The following is a 23,781-nucleotide window of genomic DNA, read 5'->3' as shown; positions in this document are numbered from 1 at the left end:
TCTCCATTAACCTGTCATTGGCCAACAAAGCCCAGCCAATCAAACTCTCCTAGACCAGTGCCCATAGTTCCTCCAACTGGCTAATGAACTGAGATGACCAGATATGTGCACCCAGCTATTGGTCCCGCATTGCTTGATGGTTTCTAGTTGATCATGCCTGTTCACCTCTCCATTAACCTGCCATTGGTCAACAAAGCCCAGCCAATCAAGTTCTCCTAGACCAGTGCCCATAGTTCCACCAACTGGTCATAAACTGAGATGCACAGGCTTGGTTGGCTGGGCTTTGTTGATTATTGACAATTTAATGGAGGGGTGAACAGGCATGGTCAACTGGAACCCATCAGGTGATGAGGGCCCAACAGATGGATGCACAGGTCTATGCATCTTAGTTCATTGGCCAGTTGGTGGAGCTATGGGCAGTGGTCTGGGAGAGCAGGCTGATGTTTTGGCACCACCGTTGAAAATACATTTTTGTCCAGACAAGCTTCAACAATGCAACTTATCTGAGAGCATGGGGCCTACTGAATAATAACCATTGAACAGATCGGGTCACCAGGGGTGGTAATGGTCTACATTGGTTACTCATGAGCCAACCAGGCCTGTGCCCCTCACCATTGGTTCCTCATCAGCCCAGGGGCATCAGCCAACCAGGCCTGTGCAACTCTCTATAGGTCAATAAAGCCCAGTCAATCATACCTGATCACTTCTCCCCTGGTCACATACTAGCCAATGGACATTGGCCAACGAGGCAATTGCACCTCTACATTGGCTCATTAGCCAACTAGACCTATGTATCTCTTCATTGGCCTGTCATTGGTCTATAAAGCCCAGCCAGTCAAACTTAATCTCTTCTCCAAAGAACAAGAAAAGGATTGACGGCCGCACTCCAATGCAACACCTTTATTAAAGTCCAATAAAATCCATACAGTCCCAGAGTCCAAGGAACAAGACCTAACGCGTTTCACACCAGCAGTGGGTGCTTAATCGTCTCAATCTTTCCTCCACTGGTTACTCACTAGCCAATGGGCATTGGCCAACTGGTCCTTTTGCAACTCTCATTGGCTTATGTGAATATGGGTCCATGGAGGCTGCACAAGGCTGGTTGGCTGGAGTGTTGTGCAGTTGTAGGGCCCCAACCTTGTGGTTATTGTTGATTGGTTGGATAAAAAAAAAATGGTTTTCCAGTGATGGTGGCCAAGGACAAGTCAGTTGGGCCAATGGAGGCCATCGCCTCCTCTCCCAGAGACAATTAAGCCCTATTTACAACTATGATAAGTTGCTCTGTGGCCCCCTGACCCCCCAATAGGCCCTCCATTTGGCTAATGGCTGGGCCCCTAGGGCCATTGTGCTCCTCCATGAGGCAGACATTCCAGGCACAGAGCCCCTCCCCCCTCACCACATGGCCGCAGCACTGAGCCCATCTCCCCCACGTGACCAGAAAATAGTCCCGGCCGGCGGAGTGATCCCTATTCCTTCCGACGAGGCGCCCCCTGGCGGAGACAAGTCCTCCCCGCTTCTCCGGTACCGAGGACAGAGCCGAGCTCCCGGTGTTCTCCGTCTGGGGCGTGTCCCCCTTGTCACCCCCTGCCCTTCCCTCCATACCGGAGAGGAGAACCCCGGTGCTCGGTGTAGGGACCCCCCCTCCGGACAATGAGTCCCCCCTTCATGCTAATGAGCCGCTGACGACACATCCGATCTTTCTCCTCCGCCATATTGGTCAGCGGGAGGGAGACAGCGCCGGGTATTGTCTGCCCCGCCACCGACACACCGACCAACCAACCGGAGGAGGAGGGGTGAGTCACCCAACCAACAATACTTACCGGATAACCTACCTCACACAGGGCGGGAACACCCCGCATCACCCACCTACCGAACATCGGGGCGGGGAGATCCCTCATCACCCACCGACACACCGGATCTATAGGCACCGGAGAGCTCCGACACACCGGAACTATAGGTACTTCTATAGGGGGAGCAGGGCTCCGACACGCCGGGATCTGTACACTTCTATAGGGGAGAACACCCCATAGTACACTTCTATAGGGGAGAACACCTCATAGTACACTTCTATAGGGGGGAACACCTCATAATACACCAATATATACCTCACATCTCCTATATACCTCATATAATACACTTCTGTGGGGAAGAACACCTCATAATACACTTCTATGGGGGAGAACACCTCATAATACACTTCTATGGGGGAGAACGCCTCATAATACACCAATATATGCCTCACATAATACACTTCTATGGGTGACATCAGATACACCACATACCTCATGTACACCCCCATATACCTCACACACACACCTATATATCTCACATAATACACTAATATAGGGGACACCTTTGGGTAGTGGTAGTACACATATAGGACATCATATATACCCCACACACAAACCTTCTATACACCCCTATATACCTCACACCTCCTTGTATACACCCCTATATACTTCACACCACCTCCTATAGGGGACCTCACTGAATGGGATGTATGGGGAGGAGAACTGTGACTGAAGGGTAAGAAATGATGCGCACACACTGAGATCTATAGGACATCATAGATGTGTTCTACAGGGGACCTCCGACTGGCTGGGATGTATAGGATGGCATACACCACTATGGGCCTTCTATCCTAGACACCTCCTTCTATGGGGGACATCACTGACTGACTGGGATGTATAGGATGGAGTACACCTCTGTATACCCTTCACTCCTTCTATAGGAGACATCACTGAGATCTATAGGACATACTGGACACTACCTTCTATAGGGGACACGACTGACTGGGACGTATATAGGATGGAGTACACCTCTGTATACACTTCACTAATTTTATAGGGGACACAGAGCTCTGTGTAACTCTATAGGGGAAGTGTTGTGTGTGTGTATATATTGGGGCAGCAGCTGTGCAGAGCTCTGTGTTTTATAGGGGACCCCCATACAGATCTGTCTACACACACACACACACACACACACACACACACGGCCCCCCAAACACATCTGTCTACACACTTATAGGGAATGTATATTGGGGCAGCAGCTGTGCAGAGCTGTGTGTTGTTTTATAGGGGACCCCCATACAGATCTGTCTACACACATATATAGGGGACCCCCATACAGATCTGTCTACACACATATAGGGGACCCCCATACAGATCTGTCTACACACACACATATAGGGGACCTTCATACAGATCTGTCTACACACATACACATATAGGGGACCTTCATACAGATCTGTCTACACACACACATATAGGGGACCCTCATACAGATCTGTCTACACACACACACATATAGGGGACCCTCATACAGATCTGTCTACACACACACATATAGGGGACCCTCATACAGATCTGTCTACACACACACATATAGGGGACCCTCATACAGATCTGTCTACACACACATATAGGGGACCCCCATACAGATCTGTCTACACACACATATAGGGGACCCCCATACAGATCTGTCTACACACACACACACATATAGGGGACCCCTATACAGATCTGTCTACACACATATAGTGGATGTATATTGGGGCAGCAGCTGTGCAGAGCTCTGTGTGTTGTTTTATAGGGGACCCCCATAAAGATCTCTGTCTACACACATATAGTGGGCCCCCATACAGATCTGTCTACACACATGTAGGGGACCCCCGTACAGAGAGATATATAGCTATATGTGGAGTTATAGAGTATAGAGGGACCAGTATAGAGAGCACTGTGCATCTCTATAGGGATGTATATGAGAAGAGTTCTGTATAATACCCGGGGGAGTTAGGAATCTGTTTCCTTCTCCTCCGGGGCATCCAGTATATATCCATTCCCTATATGTGTACTGCCCGGGTGATGTCTGTGTGTCCCATGTAGACAGTAATGCAGTGATTGATGTATAGAGGACAGTGATCTCTCATTTTTTTTATATATATATTGTGTGTGTATATGTATGTGTGTGTGTATATATATATATATATATATATATAATGTGTCTCTGGGGTGTATAGAGGACAGACTTGTGATCACCTATATATGTGTATATATTCATATTCCCTGTGCTGGGATGTATAGAGGACAGACTTGTGATCACCTATATATGTGTATATATTCATATTCCCTGTGCTGGGATGTATAGATGACAGAGGTGTGATCACACGTAGTGTATGTATATATCACAGTGTAGGCCGGGCTGTGATTGGTAGACAGGGAGGGATGTATATATATATATATATATATCGCCTCCATAGTCCGGTGCGGAGCTCTTCCTGTGTACAGACACATGGAGGAGGAGAGGGGAGAACACTGATTCGCCTCCTGTCATCCTCCCCCGGTAGTGATCGGGTCCCCCCCGGTGTGCAATGCGGCGGCCGGGAAAGGGTTAATGATGATGGGGGGGGGAGGGGGGATTTGGGGGCGGATCCCCGGCTCTCCCCTCCCCCTCCTTCCCTCCAGCCTGTCTGCTGAAAAAGGCGCGATGATGATCTGCTCTGCCAGCATGCTGCCGGTGTCTTGTAAAATAGTGTCCCCCATCAGATGCTGTCCCCTGCGTACTGCGCATGCGCCGTACACAGGAACATAGATTCCGAAAATTGCCGAGGACGAACGGCGCCTGCGCCGTGAGTCCAGGTTCTATCCCCACTATCCAAGTGGACATAGAGTTAGAATAAAAAAGAGCCGAGCGCAGCGAGGCCGAGCCCGAAGCGTGGCGAGCGAAGCTCGCCCGCGAGGGGCCCTCTAAAATTCTTAACCCTATGTCCGCTTGGATAGTGGGGCTACCTCCTCCACTCACGGCGCAGGCGCCGTTCAACTTCGGAGTTTTTCCGAAGCTTCGGCTGCTCCGTACTGCGCATGCGCAGTACGGAGCGGACAGCATTTGATGGGCGGACTGTATTAGGCAGAACACCGGCCGGGACTTCCTGATCTCCGCTACAACACCGATCTCATATCACACCGTCCGGTAATCGGGAGGGGGAGGGGAGATCGGGGTGGGGGGGGGGGTAGAGAAATGTGAAGGCTGCCTCCACCCAAAATGCACCGCAGCCCGTGTCACCGAGGAGGAGAGGAGAGAGCCGGGCTCCAGTGACCTGTAGGGGGCGCATTCTGTGTGCAGGGTGGGGGATGGGGAGGAAGCTGCAGCACAGCAGCGCCTCCTAGAGGTCCGGGAGAGGATCGGTGATCACAGCTGTGCCGGTCCTCCTCTCCCTCTGTCTGCACTCCACACTCATACAATGGAGCTCTGCAAACCATCAATCACTGCACAGCCTGCTTCTGCTTTTCAGCATGTGTGCCACACAATCACTGACTGCATGTATTTATATCTTCTGTTACTTCTGTTCTTCCAGGTGGGCCGACATCAGACTGAACCCTCCCCCCCACCCCCCGTACCCCCTGGATGTATGGACTTCATCACCTCCCGCCGCATCAACTTCACCACCCACCTCCAGAGGCGCCGACACCTCCACCTCTCCGCTTCCATCGTCTGACTTTTTTTTTTTTTTTTTTTTTTAAGTTCACAACAAGGTTTGTTCAACTTCTCTCATTCATAAGTGATCTGTCAGAGCGCCGGAAACTTCTAGACTTGTGAGGCTGATACGTTATTGGCGCCGGTATTTCAGGTTCTGTGCTGGCCGGCTATGCGTTTCCTTTAAATCGCTATTAAAGCTATTGATTATATCGCAGCTTACCAATTCTGAGATGTAATGGCTGCGTTCTTCTCTCTTTACACCTTCTCTTCTGTTTTCATTTGGTGATCCAGCCAGCAAGTCCTGTTTTTCATCATCCTTTAATAAACCAAGCTGTCCAGACAAAAGTGGCAGAGAGATGAGCTAGACCATTTTCCACTGACAGAGGTGCTTACAAAAATCAGCTTTGTAAAGGAACAAAAACTCTTTGCCGTATCCGATTAAAGTGTTCTTTTTTTTTTTTTTACCTTAATGCATTCCCTGCAGTAAGGTAAAAATGTTTTATAGCTTTCTGTCCTCCGACTTCCCCGTGTGAAGGAAAAGAGAAGACATCAGCACTGTGCACTTCCTTCTCTTTTCTCCTTCTCATTCGCTCATCCTCTTCTCTTTTCTCCCTCCCTTTTTTTTTTTTTTTTCTTCCTTCCTCCTCCTCCTTCTTTTCCTTCTTCCTCTTTTCTCCTTCCTTCTCCTCCTCCTTTCTCTTCCTTCTCCTCCTCCTTTCTCTTCCTTCCTTCTCCTCCTTCTTTCTCTTCCTTCCTTCTCCTCCTTCTTTCTCTTCCTTCCTTCTCCTCCTTCTTTCTCTTCCTTCCTTCTCCTCCTTCTTTCTCTTCCTTCCTTCTCCTCCTTCTTTCTCTTCCTTCCTTCTCCTCCTTCTTTCTCTTCCTTCCTTCTCCTCCTTCTTTCTCTTCCTTCCTTCTCCTCCTTCTTTCTCTTCCTTCTTTCTCTTCTCCTTCTTTCCTTCTTTCTCTTCCTTCTCCTCCTTTCTTCCTTCCTTCCTTCCTTCCTTCTTTCTCTTCCTTCTCCTTCCTTCCTTCCTTCTTTCTCTTCCTTCCTTCCTTCTTTCTCTTCCTTCTTTCTCTTCCTTCTCCTCCTTCCTTCCTTCTTTCCCTTCCTTCTCCTCCTTCCTTCCTTCTTTCCCTTCCTTCTCCTCCTTCCTTCCTTCTTTCCCTTCCTTCTCCTCCTTCCTTCCTTCTTTCCCTTCCTTCTTTCCCTTCCTTCTCCTTCTTTCCCTTCCTTCCTTCTTTCTCTTTCCTTCTCCTTCTTTCTCTTCGGCTCCTGCTGTTGTCAATCAAATGTGATGAGGCAAAGCCCCGCTGCGTGTCTATGGAGAGTGGCTCCATAGACACACAGCTCGGTAGTGATCATGCACTGTGTGCCCTCCCCCATAGCAAGCTGCTTTCTATGGGGACATGCAAATAGGAGGAGCCAGGATCGCTGGCGTAAAACCCCAGAAGAAGTTTGGGGCTGCTCTGTGCAATACAATTGCACAGAGTAAGTGAGAATAACATGTTTATTTTAATAAAAAATAAATAAACAACTTTTAGTAACACTTTAAAAATGTGTGAGCTAGAGTTTGGCTTCAGTTTGCTAGTGTATCTAAATCTGCTAGTACATCAGACTCCCCTCCCCCCCAGACTGACCGTGCTCCTGTGTAAGGGTGTCTCCATTGCTCCTCCATCCAGACTGGCGGCACTGTAGGACAGAAAGTGTTACTGAGTGTATCACCAGGTGAAAATGGAGGGGAAAAAAAATAAATGCAGCCATCACATCTATGAATTGGTATGCAATACATTTACGTTTTTGGGTTTAATAGTACAAGGTTTGAGACGGGAAGGCAAAACTTTTTTTTTTTTTTTTTTTTTTTTTTTTTTTTTTTTTTTTTTTTTGGATAGAGTGGAAAGGGATTAGAACCCCTGTCAGTTTTTATTGCTGTCTGTGCCCCAATTAGGGAGATCCATCCTCTTTGTCCTTTTTACCATTATCCTGGAAAGTGAAAATAAAATAAAATCCCAAATTTTGGGTTGTCCAGGGAAAAGTAACGGAGGGGAAATCTTCCAATAGGGACACTAGTTCTGGTGACCTGGGGGGGTTCCTAAGAGTTTCCCTTAATTTACAGGGATTTCCTCTCACTTCCTGTTTTGGCTGTGGAACAGGAAGTAAAGGGAAATCTCCAATGGAATACATAGGGGTGGTGGAAATCTGACCGGGGATATATAACCCTCTGGGACCTTTAAATCTGGGAGTAGGACAGACTTCCTGATCATGTGACCACTGTCAGTGGTAGTCACATGATTGGTTGCCTTTCTTGGCAGCTCCTGATCCTCACAAAAAAATAGAAATAAAAAAAGAGAGCTGCCAGTCACTGCTGGGTGTACGCTCTCAGCACAGCACATTGGCCATCCATGATCGCATATGTGGGCATCAATTCCCACCCTCTTTGCCATCACACATGTGTTAGATGGGCAGCAGGAGGTTAAAATTGTACTACTTTGTATTTATCCTCATGGCTCAGACTCCTTACTGTGTGAGGAGTTTTAGGTGAAATTATTGATATTTAATGATTTTTAGACGTTTATTTTTTATTTTTTGTTAGCAGTTGTGATGGGAGTAGTGGGAATGTGAGACCCAGCGCAGACCCTCCAGACTTCTGTAGAGGGGGAGCGGGCTGTGTCCTGAATGCTGGGTGTCTAGGTCTTCACTGAAGAGGCCCAGGCCTCGCACCCGGACTACAGGATTAGTATAAAGTGACCCTGACAGGAAAATGTAATATTGGCAACAAAGTTGTATCTGCAAATGAAGAGTCTAGCCCTCACTTCTCCTGCCGCAAAGTGTCACTGGGTTGATTCTACTGAGAAGCTTACATGTCCCCTGCTGCAATTTTTTTTTTTGGTTCCTCCCACTGACCGCTAGCCTTGCTTCAGGGGGACAGAGGAATGACACGAGGATTGGTGGGAGGAGTGCTAAAGGATGGACGCTTTGCTTTATCTTGGTGAGAGAGGCGAGTGTTTGCTCTTCTGTTGCAGGTAAAGCTTTGTGTGACCAGGGTGACTTTTAAGGAGGCCTGCCATGTCTAGGAGGTTAGAACACGCTGTCAATTTTCACTGGCTTTGCTTTTTTATTTTTAAGGAATGTTGGTTTGTCTAAGTGACTGTTGATTAGTTGCTAATTTGTTTTTGATCAAGTGCCAGCCTCCATGTCTCTTATGACAGGTGCTCTTTAAACTTTTTTTTTTTTTTTTTTTTTTTTTTTATTGAATTATGTCAACTTTCATTTGCAGTTTTAGAAATTGTGTGTGTGTGTGTGTGTTTATTTTTTGACCACGCAAATATTCAAGTAATAGTCGGCCTTTTGGTGGTGGTCGGTACTATGCTGCAGTGTGTCTCAGAGATGGTCTTCAGCTTCTGGTGAAGGTGATGCACAGGGTCATGAATGCTGCATTTGGCTGTTATGTACTGCCATGTGTGCATTGTCACTAACGTGTTTTTTTCTTTTTTTTTTCTTTTTTAAGTGCATGTCCTAGATCTTTTTTGAGGTTTTTCAGTGGAGAGTTAGAACCTCTGTGAGGCTTTAACTTCGTTTTGAGAGATTTGTGACCCCCTACAGCCTAATTAACAGTTAAATTAGACAGTCCATTTAGGGAATATCAGCAACTGGCAGAAATAAAAAAATAAATAAAAAAATTCCTATTGGCTTTTATTCGCTCTGTTTACAGATTTCCCCCTACTTCCTGTCTGGTAAAACTAGGAAGTGCAGGGAAGTCTTTCTAACAGAGCCTTGGATAATCCAAACTGAATTCTAATTCTTTAAGTCAATTCAACATAAAATGCAGGAGTTTTGGACAGAGTTAGGGACCCCCCCCCCCCCTCCCCCGCCCCCATCATCCTGGTATCCTCCATCCCACCTCTCAGAAGTTTGCTGAAATATATTGTAGCCCTGGTGCATCTAAGAGGGACATGGAGGGGAATAATACTCTTCCTTTAGGCAGTACGGGTGGTCCGCTAGTTACAAACAACTGACTTAAAAACAACTCCGACTTACAAATGGAGGGAGACAACAGGAAGTGAGAGGAAATCTCCCCCCTAGGAAGGGAAATTCTCTCCTGTAAGAGTTATGGGGAAAAGATGTCTCCACTGAAGTTTTATCGCCAATCCTTGTTTCCACAGCAACCCAACGTTTTTTTTAAAATCCAGCTGTCATTGGGACAGAAAGTGAAGGAAAATCTTCTGGGATGTTAACCCTTCCCTATGCTATCCAAAAAGCTTTTTTTTTTAAATTGAATATGGCGCCACACATATCCTAGAGCAGGGGTAGGGAATATCGGCTCTCCAGCTGTTTTGGAACTACAAATCCCATCATGCCTCTCCCTCTAGGAGTCATCCAGCTCCCACTTCCTACCTGGCCGCGCCGTGCTGGAAGGAAGTTCACCTCTTTCCCCTCAGCCCGCTCCCCCCCCCCCTTCCTCCCTGCAATCTTCTGCCCGGCCATTCACAGCACACAGCGCAGTGCGTGCCACAGCCGGGCACACACAGTAAGCGTGCAGTGGAGAGGAGTGGGGCTTCGTACGCCCGCATCACTGGCCTGTAGGACAGGTGAGTGTCCGATTATTAAAAGTCTGCAGCTACCAACATTTTTTGGGGGTTTTGGAGGAACTCCGCTTTAATAACAGGCCCTATCTTGTTTGTAACCCAGGGACTGCCTGTACTCCACATTAGCATTCATTTTATTACTATTTGAATGTGAAAGCCCTTTCTAATCTTAAAGCAAATATAATACAGGCACTAGCTTGCTTATATTGTAGAGTCAGATGGTGAGAGGCATGAATCGGTCAGTCTGTGTCTTGTTTTCTATGATGGACATTGATCAGTCCCACTAAAGTTTACATTCTGTAACTGATGGAGCAATATCGAGTGGAAGACAACCTACTGTTATTGGATGTTAATGGTGCCCATGGTGGGATTTGAACTGTCTGTCTCATGCTTTTGGTCGTAATGATAATGATGTGGCCTAATACTTTATCCACTCTTTACAGCATACTAGATTTGTTTTGCTAAGTACACCAGTTTGTTTGTGGTGTTGTGTGGGGGATTTTTTTCCACCCAAACGGGGAAGCTCAGCTTGTTTACTTCCTATCTCCACTGCCACATTTGGCACCTTTTTTTTGGGGGGGGCGGCAGGTACCGTAGTGAGGTCTCCCGGAAGTTCTGTCTCCTCCCACGGCCGCCAGGCCATTCAGCGCAGTGCACTTCACGCATGCGCTGGCTTCACATCTGGTTTCTCTTACCAGAAATGTCGACACCCGAGAGCCAGTTCAAAAATATGCTGGGGTACCGACACCTCGGGATCCCTGTACAGGTAAGCATCCTAATATAAAAAGTCAGCAGCTACAGTATTTGTAGCTGCTGATTTATTTTTATTTTTTTCATTTTTAGAAGGGGGTTGGAGCTTCGCTTTAAAGTCCAGCTCCACTTTTTACTATGAAATAATGTGGAAGGGTTGGAAGCTCTGTCAGTTTTTTTTTTTTTTTTTTTCTCTTGCTCTTTGTCTCTTTTTTATTTATTTTTTTTATTTATTTATTTATTTTTTTTTTGGGAGTTTTCTTTCCACTTCCTGTCTGATGGATTGGTGTGAAAACAGGAAGTAAGAAGGACACTCCCCCTTACAAGGGCACAGACAGTAATAACACATTTTGTAATAGAATGAGGAACGTTTGGATCTCTCATATAAAATGTGTTGCTGTGTGTGTCCACATGGAGAATTCCCTCTTACTTCCTGTCCAGGTGACTGCTATAACCAAACCCAGCAAAGGGCAATCCCCTTTATTGGGGCGCAGACAGCACAGTCTCTCACAAAATCTTCAGCCTGTCTCCTATTAAAAAAAAAAAAAAAATTGAAAATAATTTGGCTGGAGTTGGACTTACTCTGGAATACTGGCTCTCTTAAAGCCCAACTGCACTTTTCGTTTAAATCGGGCTTAATACATTCCAGGTACATTAAAACAAAAGGTTTACAAAACCAGCATGCCGCAGAAAGAGAACCTTGTGATGCAGCGCTCTCTGATGCTTCCTTCTGATTGGACAGCTCTAGTTTTAAAACCTTCCACACACAGCAAGGCTTTTCTATTCTAAAGAGAACCAGCTGTAAGTCTTTTAACACCTATTTTACTTCAATAGATCAGGAATAAATTTAGCTGATATTTAAAAGGTCAGTTGGGACTTCAAATATCACTTTTTACTTCAAATTCACACCTGTGTGGGTGATGCCGCTGCAGGACCTGCACAAATTCAAACAATACAAACGTGGGACCCGCGGGCAGGTGGCATTAATCCTAATGGCACACACACTGGGAAGTTTTGCTGTGCTTGCAGTTCCTGTGCGGACTGCGATTTCCAAAGTGGTACAGGGACTTCAACCTGCATTTCATGGGGCACCGTGGCCCCAATCGAAGGAATGGGCTGTCCGTGCCCAAGCAAACGCCTAGTATGAACCTAGCCCTAGACCCCTTTCACACTGGAGTGTTTTTTGCAGGTCCTATAGAGTTAAAAACAGCGCCTGCAGTGCAAACCACCCCAAAACAGCGGCTCCATGCACTCCGGGCTTTCATACTGGAGCGGTGCACTGTCACGGAAAATGTCCTGCCAGCAGTTTCTTTGGAGCAGTCAACTCGCCGGCTTCTCCACCACTGCTCCCCATTAAAATCAATGCGGCAGTGCTGCGGTACCGCTGGCAAAACGCCGCTCCGGTGGTGATTTGCAGGCGGATTGAACCCCTTTTCGGCTGCTAACGGGGGTTAAAACCACCCCGCTAGCGGCTGAATAGTGCCGCTAAAACGACGGTAAAGTGGCACTAAAAATAGCGCCTGGGAGGACTCGGTGTGAAAGGGGTCTTATACCTACGTGCAGTAAAAAGCAGGCAGTTATGTTGTATTTTTAACACCCCTCCCCAGCTGCAGTTAACCTGGTCAGTGGCTGTACTGATACTTACTGCTGCAGTCATGATGTGGAGAAACTGGTCGCATTCAGTACATAGCGCTGCTAAAAACCACGCAAGTTAATGGAGAGCCATGCACATGTAATGGTGCAGCAGGCTTTCAATGCTTAACACGGTCTTACCTCAGAGAGCTGCCTGTGAAGTGTCTCTGAAAAGCAATCCACTACAGTTTGTTTTTCAGAGGGGAGATGACCACCGCCACATATGCAAACCAGGCCTTTTCTTTACTCCCTTCTGACATCCCACAGTGTTAAGTACAATGTGTAGAGAGGTTCCTGAATTTGCAGAGCTCTCTCCTCATTTGAAAGTCAGTGGGTGTTCTCAGGACAGGTCTAAGGCTGGCCATACACGGTCAAATTTCAAAAGAATTTTTTTCTTTTGGAAATCAGAAAATTAGTGCGTTTTTTGTGATCCGATGGCGCCACCATTGATTTCGAAATTTGACCAACCAAGCCTTCAATTTCACCTCCATGTTGCTTCAAAAAATAATCTTCGTGGCTGGGAATCTTCTTTTCTTTCTGGGAATCTTCTTTTCTTTCTGGGAATTTTTCTTTTTTTTCACATATGATTTTCCCATCATTGATTAGAAAATCGTTAGGTTTTTCAAAAAAAATTCCAACATGTCCGATTTACTCAAATTTGATGGCCGCATGAAATTCGGCAGTTGCAGCTCCACTAATGGTGCGAAATTCAAACAAAAATTCTTTAGATAAGATTTTTCAAAAGAAAATTCTTTTCAAATTCAACCCATGTACGGCCTGCCTAAGTAGTAGATAATGGAGTATGTGCAGGCAATGTAAAATCTGTGTAATGGGCTTTCCAGAGCTTCTCTGTAAACGGACGTGATGGCGAACAGAACAGCATGCTGACGACTTCCAATAGGTTCTTTGTTTTTAGTAGCTGTGTAATACTATGTTTGATCAGCAGGTGGCGCTACATGTCACCAGGGGGGTGAGGGGCGGCTCTTTCTTGCTGTACAGCGAGTTCCTGTTTCTGCTCTGTATCAGGCCAGAGACGTGTTTTTGTTGAGTAAGAAGTCCAGGAATATGTAGCTATGGATGGTTGTAATGAGTGGAAGTGTGTATGTGGCCTCCTCCAGCAGTGAACATGGATGTAGCCCTGACTCTGCTTTCCTGACATGTCACAATCCTGCTCCGCCAGGAACTAGACATGGAAGTGGCACTTCTTCCTTCTTAGGACAATGATGCCAGTTGCTGCACCTTCATTTGTCTGTATTTCTCATGATTTCTTGGTGTCTATATCATATAACTGATTGCAGAGGACAGTCTTGTCAGCTACAACCAGCACAACCTCCGACAAGCTGACCGGTAACCTGTAACGGGTCTGTTTACTCGAATGTTAGTCCCTTCTGTGGAGGAATAGTGACAAATCTGCAATGGACTTCTATTTGACCCGCCTTCTCACTGGGTGTGAAAATGGTAAATGGAAATGGTCCCCCCCCCCTCACCTAAGAATGATTAGATGGTCAGCCCTGTGCAGTCTCTCTGGTTGACCTTGCATAACCCCCGATTGTAGGTGATTGTTGCAAGACCCAAAGAGAAATCTTACAATAGTAATCTTCTATCATTGGGATAGGGAGTGGGATGATTGATGTTTATTTTTCCCTGGAGCTGTTATATTTGAGCTGCGACGGTCCTCCGGGGAGGGGGAAAATCTCCCCCCATCAATGGTGATATTGGGGGGGGGGGGGGGGGGAGAATCTCACCATCGATGGTGATCTTGGGGGGGCGGGAGAATCTCCCCTTCACCGGTCCTCGGGGGCGGGGGTAAATCTCATTATTTATTTTTTAAAGTCAGCCGCTACAAAAAAACTGCAGCCGCTGACTCTTCTTTTTTTCTTTTTTTTAACCACTTGGGATCCGCGCTATTGCAAAATGACGGCAATAGCGCGGACCCACATTTCCGGGACTACGTCTATTGACGTAGTCCTGGTTACGAGCGGCCTGCGCGCCCCCTAAGGGGCGCGCGCGGCGCGCTCTGTGATCGGCGAGTCCGTGAGACTCGCCTGATCACCGATCCGTGTAAGGGGTCGATCCCGACCCCTTATCACGTGATCAGCTGTCAGCCAATGACAGCTGATCATGTGATAAAACGGAGCCGGTAATCGGCTAGTATTCCTCCTCGCGCTGACAGCGCGAGGAGAAAAAAAAAAAGCCGATCGCCGGCGGCCGTGTTCGGGACATTAGTCCCGATCACGGCCAGCAATATAAAAGGACACCTGCCCCCTGCCAGTGCCCACCTGCCACCCGCAGTGCCATCCTGAATAAAGTAAGTGCCCCCCTGTCAGTGCCACCCAGCAGTGCCCATAGTGCCCACAGTGCCACCCAGCAGTGCCCACAGTGCCACCCAGCAGTGCCCACAGTGCCACCCACAGTGCCACCCAGCAGTGCCACCCACAGTGCCACCCAAAATCTGCCTCAGGTGCTGCACCCCAGTGCCGCCCATCAGTGCCCAGCAGTGCCGCCCATCAGTGCCCAGCAGTGCCGCCCATCAGTGCCCAGCAGTGCCACCTATCAGAGCCACCTATCAGTGCCACCTATCAGTGCCCATCAGTCCCATCTATCTGTGGTACCTATCAGTGCCCATCCGTGCCACCCATCCGTGCCATCTTATCTGTGCCCATCTTTGCCCATCAGTGCCGCCTTATCTGTGCCCATCGGTGCCGCCTTATCTGTGCCTATTAGTGCCGCCTTAACTATGCCTATCAGTGCCCACCAGTGCAGCCTATCAGTGCCCACCAGTGCAGCCTATCAGTGCCCACCAGTGCAGCCTATCAGTGCCCACCAATGCAGCCCATCAGTGCCCACCAATGCAGCCTATCAGTGCCGCCTAATCAGCGCACTTCAATGAAGGAGAAAAATGACCTGTTTGCAAAATTTTATAACAAACTATTAAAACATGATTTTTTTTTTTTTTTTTTGCATCTTTTTTTGTTTGTTTAGCAAAAAATAAAACTCAGAGCTGTAACTAAATACCACCAAAAGAAAGCTCTATTTGTGGGAAAAAAATGATAAAAATTTCATTTGGGTACAGTGTTGTATGACCGCGCAATTGTCACTCAAAGTGCATCAGCGCTGAAAGCTGAAAATTGGTCTGGGACTGAGGGGGGTTTAAGTGCCCAGTAAGCAAGTGGTTAAATAAGGACACTTGCTTGTCCAGGGCGCCTGCGATGTCGGCACCTGTAGCCACCTCGGCTCTCGGGTGGAGGTGCCGCCATCTTCGGTAAGGGAATCGGGAAGTGAAGCCTTGTGGCTTCACTTCCTGGTTCCCTACTGTGCATGCGCGGGTCGCGCTGTGCGACCCCCCCCCACTGGTCCTTGCTGTCTTCTGGGACCTGTGTGTCTCCCAGAAGACAGCGGAGGGGGGACAGAGAGGGTGCAGAAAGTGACGTAGATACCCGTGGGTGGCTGGGCTTATCTATGCCAGAAGTGGGAGCAAAATACCTGTATTGGACAGGTATCTGCCCCCCCCCCCCCCCCTGAAAGGTCCCAAATGTGACACTGGAGGAGGAAGTTCCATTTTTGAGTGGAACTCCGCTTTTAATATGTTTGGTAATAAGTGTAATCGTTGTGCATCAATTGTAACCTTTCCCTACTCAATTGGCAACAAAACATTGGACTATTTGGTGTGCTGTGAAGAGACCTTTCCTGGGATAAGTGTGTGAACAAGGCCTTGACAATGGGCGCTCTTTAAAGTGACACTGTTGCGGTTTTACAGAAAATGTTTCCCAATAACGAGCAACCTCTACAGTGTAGTTGGAGCTCCTCCTATAATCATTCTAAACGGTCTCTGAAAAATCTGCTGGAAGACCAGCACTTGCGGACTTGTCATCGATCTTTCCATGGTTCCCGGTATTCCTCGCTGGTGTGAATTCAGGGGGGGTGAATGAATGAGCGCTGCGGGGGGGGAGACCATGGAGATCCACTCTGCCGGAAGCATTGGCTTCCCAATGGCCTTCCGGTGATTTGGAGAGGAGTTTGGCAACACGGCACCTGGAAAGCTGAGGGTTTACCTCCCGCTTTCTACAGGGTGGAGACGTAAAGACAGGGTCACTTTAACACTTTTTTTTTTTTTTTTTTTTTCATTTCTCTGTGCTTTTAATATAGAAAGGATGTATTGTGTCATCTACAGGATGAAAAGGATATTGTTTGTTTTGAATGACTTTTTCTTTTCTTCCAAACTGTATGTTGTGAGCCAATAGAATTTTTTTCTTTTCACCTGCTGTGCGCTGTATAGCTGTCACCTTGTTGCAGTTAACTGTCCAGGAAGAACGCAAAGTAAATGTATGCTTGGTTTTTGTGTTGTGTGTGTGTTTTTTTGTTTTTTTTTTTTTAAGCTGAATTCACATAGTCCATGCTTTATAAGTTGGTTCTTTGTTCCCATTTTGTTGGAAGTGGGTGTGTCCCCTCTTGTGACACGCCCACACAAACTACACGGTCTGCTATGCTTGAGCAGCAGTTCAGAAAAAGTTTCTATTGCAAGCAGGTTTTCGTACAAAGGGCAGAATAATTTGTGAGGTTTTTCTTTGGTGCAAAACTGGAAAAAAAAATCCAATAAGTTGCTTGACAAACAATACTATATACTGTTTGACCATTCTTCCAGAAGCGCGTTTGTGAGGTCAGGGCACTGATGTTGGACGAGAAGGCCTGGCTCTGAGTCTGCGCTCTAATTCATCCCAAAGATGTTCTATCGGGTTGAGGTCAGGACTCTGTGCAGGCCAGTCAAGTTCCTCCACCCCAAACTCGCTCATCTGTGTCTTTATGGACCTTGCTTTGTGCACTGGTCCAAATCATTTGGTGGAGGGGGGATTATGGTGTGGAGGTTGGGTTTGGCCCCTTAGTTCCAGTGAAAGGAACTCTTAAGGCGTCAGCATACCAAGACATTTTGGACATTTTCATGCTCCCAACTTTGTGGGAACAGTTTGGGGACGGCCCCTTCCTGTTCCAACATGACTGCGCACCAGGGCACAAAGCAAGGTCCATAAAGACATGGATGAGCGAGTTGGGGGGGGGGGGGGGGGGGAGGAGGAACTTGAGTCCTGACCTCAACCCGATTGGAACACCTTTGGGATGAATTAGAGCGGAGACTCAGCCAGGCCTTCTTGTCCACATCAGTGCCTGATGTCACAAATGCACTTCTGGAAGAATGGTCAAACATTCCCATAGACACCCTCCTAAACCTTGTGGACGGCCTTCCCAGAAGAGTTGAAGCTGTTATACCTGCAAAGGCCGGACCAACTCAATATTGAACCCTATGGACTAAGACTGGGATGTCATTAAAGTTCATGTGCTTGTAAAGGCAGGTGTCCCAATACTTTTGGTAATGTGTGTGTAAAATAATTTTTATATATATTACACACACTACTTTAACCTAGATTGCTCTGCCTTAGGAGTATATAGAAAGCACCAAGATTACCAGAATAAATCACACTGGCCACAAGGCCCATTTTGGAGAAAATGGGCCTTGAGGCCAGTGTGATTTATTATAGGTTAAAGAGGAAGTAAACCCTGATGAGTTTACTTCCTCTTTCATTCCCTGCAAAGGCAAAGCATAATGGACTACTATGCATCGCATAGTAGCCCATTATGTGTCACTTACCTGACACAGGAGCCAGCGAAGTCACCGCTGTCCCCTGTAGTCCGGAGCGTCCATCTTCTCGGTGGGATCTCGCAGCTCCGCCGCTGTCATTCGGCGAAGCCGCGATGACGTCACTCCTGCGCATGCGCACGGGAGCCGACACGCGCGGCAGCTCCGTTGTTGGAAATGCCGCGCTCAGTGCGCCTGCGCGCCGTAGACAGCGGTGCCTGTCTTCGGGCAAATATCTCCTAAACCGTATAGGTTTAGGAGATATTTCTTGGAACTACAGGTAAGCCTTAATGTAGGCTTACCTGTAGGTAAAAGTGGTTAGTAAGGGTTTACAACCACTTTAAAGTATTGTGACCAGTATTCACTTACCCTCAGTATTTTTTGGTAATTTTATTTATTTTTACCTAAATGCAACAATTGAACATAATTTTATATTGAACAGAAATGAGGATCTAAGTACGGGACGGTTGTGGTCTTAATTACAGAAATGAACCCCGGGTTGATTTTATTGTGTGTCTCTAAGGCCGCAGTCCAGGCAAGAGAACAAGAGATTTTTTCCAAAAACATTTAGGTACTTTCCAGACTCTGCCTCTTGTCTATGGTGTAGGAAGTCAATGATATAGTATATATTGACGGTTGAATGTGAGGAACTATCATTTGAAAAATTGATCCCTCAGGCATATATGGTTGGTATATAGCTGTGTAGACTTGGTGGCTTTTTAGGCTACTGATCTTTTTTGATTGGATAGTAAGGATTCACATACTATATCTTTAAAAAGTGATAAGTGATGGTAAGCTGTCTTGCCCCAAATGGCTCAGTATACGCAGGCACTTAGTTAAGCATCTTTTGGTCTCATTGTACTGTCTATAAACACTGAGGCTGCACTCATTTACATCCCCTTCCATGATATCAGTCCTCACTGAATAATATTGGGCCAAGACCACAGTGCTTCGTGTACAAGTGGTCACACTACACGTGTTTCTCCCGGCCCAACAGGGCCTAATCATAGTGGATCCTTATTATGCTTTATTGGTTAAAGTGGAGTAATGGTTGACATAGAAAGGATTCATAAACGTCCCCTTAATTTAGTTCTAGCGTTTAATGTGATGCAGCGCTGGTCATGTGATCTCGGCTTTAGACGGGTTCTAGGAAGCAAAAAAAACATTGTAGTATCTTTAGTGAGTTGGGATCTTATTGCTGCTGTTGTCCTTGTTGTAGAGATTTAGGCGTTCCTTCAGTTGATTTGTTGGATAAGACCGGAAGTGAGTAGAAATTTCACCAATGGTGGTGAAGATGAGATTTAAGGCCTCTTTCACACGGGGCGGATCAGTAATGATCCGCCCCGTGATGATCCGCTCGCTCAGCGGGGATCGCTCCGTTGTCCCTGCTGAGCTGGCTGCGGACAGGGCGGTCTCCGCACACTGTGCAGGGACCGCCCTGTCAGCTCTCCGTTCTCCTCTACGGGGATCGGTTGAGCACGGACCGTGTGTCCGTGTTCATCCGATCCGCTCTGCAGACGGATAGAAAAATAGGATTTTCCTCCGTCTGCAGAATCGGACTGTTGCGGAGGCGGAGGAAATCGGGTGTCTGCGGATGTTCATCCGCAGACACCCGCTATCCCATAGGGATGAATGTATGCCCGTATTTCATCCGCAAACGGATGGAAGAAATACGGACATATCATCCGCATGTGTGAAAGGGGCCTAAACCTTGAAAGAGGTCCTAACCCTTCCCATCTATACAAAAATTAAAAATGCCTGGAGTTGAGCTGTAGGGCGAAGTTGCCCAGGTGGCCAGTTCTACTGCATTGTCATGTGACCAACACTGCCAAGAATAAGGATACTTGGGAGTTGATTTACTAAAGCCGGAGAGTGCAAAATCTGGTGCAGCTCTGCATAGAAACCAATCAGATTCCAGGTTTTATTGTCAAAGCTTAAGTGAACAAGCTGAAGTTAGAAGCTGATTGGCTGCCATGCACAGCTGCACCAGACTTTGCACTCTCCAGTTTTAGTAAATCACCCCCCTTCACTTTGCTGTTTTATAGCTTTTATTTATTTTTGGGTACAGGTCTGTTTTGACTGAGTTTTTGGTTATGGGTTTTTGCACATTATTGAACCTCAAAGGTCTTTTTAGTGCCAGTATCACTTCTGCACTGGTGGTTTTTGTTGCTTCCGGGTATTGTGTGATGTTGCAGTCAGATATCAAAGCAATCGTAACCTTATTTTTTTTTTTAATTAGTTTTGGATACATTTGAGAAGGCTGAAACCCCATGTTTACTGCGAACTGTGGCTCCATTATAAAGATCCCATCCCCCCCCCCCCCCCCCACACTTCCTGTTCTGCTAAGTTTCCCCACACGGGAAGTAGGGGTAAATCTCCCATCGGTGACACAATGTTGCTTTTCCTTAGTAGCGTAGAGGAAGACTAGAACTCCTGCCAGATTTTTATTTAATTTCCCTCATATCTGTGACAGGAAGTGATGGTATATTTCTTCCGAATCCCATGTGGCGTTTGGGGCCTGGAGGGCCATGTGGCGTTTGGGGCCTGGAGGGCCATGTGGCGTTTGGGGCCTGGAGGGCCATGTGGCGTTTGGGGCCTGGAGGGCCATGTGGCGGTTGGGGCCTGGAGGGCCAGTTTTCATGAATTGCATGAGGGTAGATGGGATACTCCAAGGTATAAAAGTTAAAGCAAAGAGGAAAGAATCTCATCTGTTCCCACGTTGCTCTTTCCCCATTTTAGCTTGGCTACTGAATTGGGCAGCCCAATTCATTGTATACAGTGGGTGGGAGGTCATTCTAGGTAGCTTCCTTCGAGCCATACATAAGGATAAATATAGTTGGGCCACAGGTGTATTTTTTTATTTTTTTTTTTGGGCTCCTTGGATTTGTCTCATCTTGGCTTTTTAACCTAGTTTTAGTTTTCTCACTTGGGTCCCTTTTGGGCTTGTCTACTAATTGCTAAAATATGACCTGTTTATTTGGTCCCGAAGCCACTTGTTGGATTCAGACTTGAATCATAACATGACTGGCAGACACGGGCCACAGACGGTTCCCTTTTTTTTTTTTTCTTTTTTTTTTTTCAGTTGGTTCCTAAAAAGAAATATGGTTTGTATTCATTGCTGTATATAACCGGGCGATGTTTCTGGGTAACAGTCCCAATTTATTGCTGTAGTCCATGTCTAGAGTTGACACCACATAAACAGAAGTTTGTAGGAACAGCATGTTGTGCCCATTGTACTGTATTTGCCTTTTTTGGTGTGCGTTATGCTTGATGTTTTCTGAAAGGACCATGTTAACCAACCAGATGTCTTCAGGGTCTTCAGTTTAGATGATTAAAGAGTTCATCTTGCCTTCAGACGCCTATTGTTGACTTTATTTATTATTGTACTTATTTTTTTTAGTGATTCTACCGAGGATTTACATCCCTTCCAGTTGGATTTGTAGCATAATTGAGTCTTAAGTGGCCAAACCAATAACATTGATTTGTTTCATCTATAGCGATAGAGCCGTGGTCTATGAGCAATGAGTCTCATTACAGGTTGATTCTAGAAAACAAAGGTTTACCGATCACCCCAGTGGGATGTTTTCAGACTGATTTGAGATTCAAGTAGGGGTGTACCGAATGGAGATTTTTGGTACCGAAAATGCAGGATGCACTTTGCCGAAAAACCGAAAGTTTAAAAAAAAATCTTTATATTTTTATATATAATTTGTATTCCACTTTTAATATCAATTTAAACTAATACGCATTTATTGTTGGCCATTATTGGCATCTTTTTAGTGCAAGAGAAGCTCAAAAAAAAAATGCAGTCTGCAGTTTCTGACCATCTCTTGTCTTATGCCGTGTACACACGACTGGACTTTTCGACAGCAAAGGTCCGACGGAATGAATCCATTGGACAATTCGACAGTGTGTGGGCTTCATCTGACCTTTTGCTGTTGAAAAAGCAGATGGATTTTAGATTTAGACCATGTTTCAAATATTTCCGACGGACTCAAGTCTGGTCAAAAAAAATCAGTTCATCTGTATACTATGACGGACGAAAACAAAAAAAGGGCAGCTACTGGCTATGAACTTCCTTATTCTACTCCGGTCGTATGTCATCACGGTTAAATCCGTCGGACTTTGGTGTGATTGTGTGTGGCCAAGTCCGTCCGTCCGGGAAGACCGTCGGACCTAGTCTGTCAAAGTCCGGCTGTGTGTACACGGCATTGCTAATAGTATTGGAAAAATTTCCACTTGGTGCACCTCTAGCAGACATGGTACAGGAGATCAGTGGAGCCTCATCAGTGCCCATGAGGTACAGCCTGCCAGTGCTTGGTAGCGCAATCTCGTGCTGTCTCACAGAGCTGGATCTGAATAGCCGATGTAACGATGTCCCGCTTTGTATGATACGCGACACAATAATTCCCGGCATTGGATCAGTGTGCCGTCTATCAAGAGGCGGACTAGGGGGCAGAACATCATTACAGTTGCTGAACGGCGATTCATATCACAGCGTGAAATTGCGCTACCAGGCACGGGTAAGGCTGCATCTCGTGACACTCGCAAGGAGAGTAGGGAGGCAGGGCTGACTCTGACATTGGCGTGCCAGGATGACACGTGGTGGGCAGCCCTGCCCCCTTTTTGGCTGCATTATCAGCACTTTTTTTCTTTCGGCCGATATGTTTCTGCGGCACACCACTAGTTTCAAGTATAGCATGGTGTGGAGCTAAAATATGCAAATCTTGTTCTCATGAAAGTGCTAATGATAGGATTAGATGTTATGATGTAGAACCATAAATCAAATACGGAGGCATTAATTACGTTGTCTCGGGTTTGGAACAAATCTGACCATCCGGTGCTTCCTCATGAGCAGTCTCTAATTTGGTCTCCTGTCCATCTAGGACAGTGATGGCAAACCTTGGCACCCCAGTTGTTTTGGAACTAAATTTCCAATGATGCTCATGCACTCTGCAGTGCAGTTGAGCATCATAGGAAATGTAGTTCCAAAACATCTGGGTTGCCAAGGTTCGCCATCACTGATCTAGGGCCTGTTGCTGAGCAGTCTCATTTTGTCGGCCCCCTAGCTGTCTACTGCTTCTTGCCATCTAGTCTCCTATAATTCGCCCGCTGGCAGTTCTGGGTCATAGCATTTATTCTCCTTTTTAGTGGGCCAGATGACAATCTTAGAACCTCTTGGCAAACATTCTCTCCTATAGTCAGGCCTCCCAGTGCCGGATTCTCAAGGACCCTTGGCTTTCCAGGGCCTCTTTAGCAGTCCCCTATTCTCAAAGACTGTTGGCCATCCAGGGCCTCTTGTGTGCTGTCGAGCAGTCTCCTGTTCTTGAGGGACCCTTGGCCATCCGGGGCCTCATGTCGAGCAGCCTCTTGTTCTTGAGGGATCACTGGTCAACCAGGGCCTCTTGTTGGGCAGTCTCCTGTTCTTGAGGGACTCTTGGCCATCCAGTCCGTGTTGAGCATGCTACTGTTGTGTTTTTTTTTTTTTTTTTTTTTTTTTTTTTTTTAGGAACTGTTGACTATCCTGGACCTCTTTATTGAGCAAGTCTCCTATTCTCGAGACCCCTTAGACATCCAGGGCCTCTCGATGGTTAGTCTCCTGCTCTCATGTCCCCTGGCTACTCTTGCATTCAAGACCATCTTGAACAGTCTTTCAGTGTTGTGTGTGTTTTTTTTTTTTTTTTTTTGATTTTTTTTTTTGTCTCCTAAAATTT

At 46.6% G+C, this 23,781-nt stretch overlaps 1 protein-coding gene across 2 annotated transcripts in view; it reads left to right on the top strand.

Moving 5' to 3' along the window:
• The first annotated feature begins 1,480 nt into the window (after nucleotides 1-1,480).
• Nucleotides 1,481-23,781, top strand: part of ADNP (activity dependent neuroprotector homeobox) — a 44,505-nt gene continuing 22,204 nt past the window's right edge. The window contains exons 1-2 of one of the 2 annotated variants that reach the window (XM_077460528.1): nucleotides 1,481-1,793; nucleotides 5,354-5,531. The gene's annotated coding sequence lies outside the window, so the exon portion shown is untranslated. Of the gene's footprint in view, nucleotides 1,958-5,353; nucleotides 5,532-23,781 lie in introns of both variants that reach the window. The other variant, XM_077460527.1, reaches the window with a different exon arrangement.

The sequence above is a fragment of the Lithobates pipiens genome, unplaced genomic scaffold (genome assembly GCF_037356315.1).
Source record: "Lithobates pipiens isolate NorthernLeopardFrog02 unplaced genomic scaffold, aLitPip1_a1.2 Scaffold_28, whole genome shotgun sequence".
Taxonomy (NCBI): Eukaryota; Metazoa; Chordata; class Amphibia; order Anura; family Ranidae; genus Lithobates; species Lithobates pipiens.
Note: the sequence above shows the minus strand (reverse complement) of the source record. Positions and strands in the feature narration are given on the sequence as shown.